This window comes from Morone saxatilis, unplaced genomic scaffold, assembly GCF_004916995.1.
Source record: "Morone saxatilis isolate NCDOM2014 unplaced genomic scaffold, NCSU_SB_2.0 Contig5, whole genome shotgun sequence".
Taxonomy (NCBI): Eukaryota; Metazoa; Chordata; class Actinopteri; family Moronidae; genus Morone; species Morone saxatilis.
The window spans coordinates 2,690,075-2,690,326 of NW_023340095.1; the positions used below are offsets into that span (position 1 = coordinate 2,690,075).

Sequence of the window (252 nt, forward strand, 5' to 3'; positions counted from 1 at the left end):
CCCCACGCTTGAATACAATTTGAAATGTTAACCATGGATGCCCTGGAGGCTTTTTATGGCATGCTGTGAATACTGGAACTAAATAAGACAGGAGCGCATTGCTAATACTGACTAATGAAAATGGTGGGAATATCTAGTGGGACCATTTAGCTTTACCGTGTTGATCATATGTACTTGTGGTACTGTGTGTGTCTGGGGGGCAAGGACAGACCAAAAGAATGGGTCGATTAGTTGACTGGCAGAAAATTAGTC

General features: G+C 42.9%; 1 protein-coding gene across 1 annotated transcript in view; it reads right to left on the minus strand.

The window, feature by feature from the left end:
• efnb2a (ephrin-B2a) overlaps positions 1 to 252 on the minus strand; it is a 26,515-nt gene that overhangs the window by 16,874 nt on the left and 9,389 nt on the right. The gene's annotated exons all lie outside the window — the stretch shown is intronic.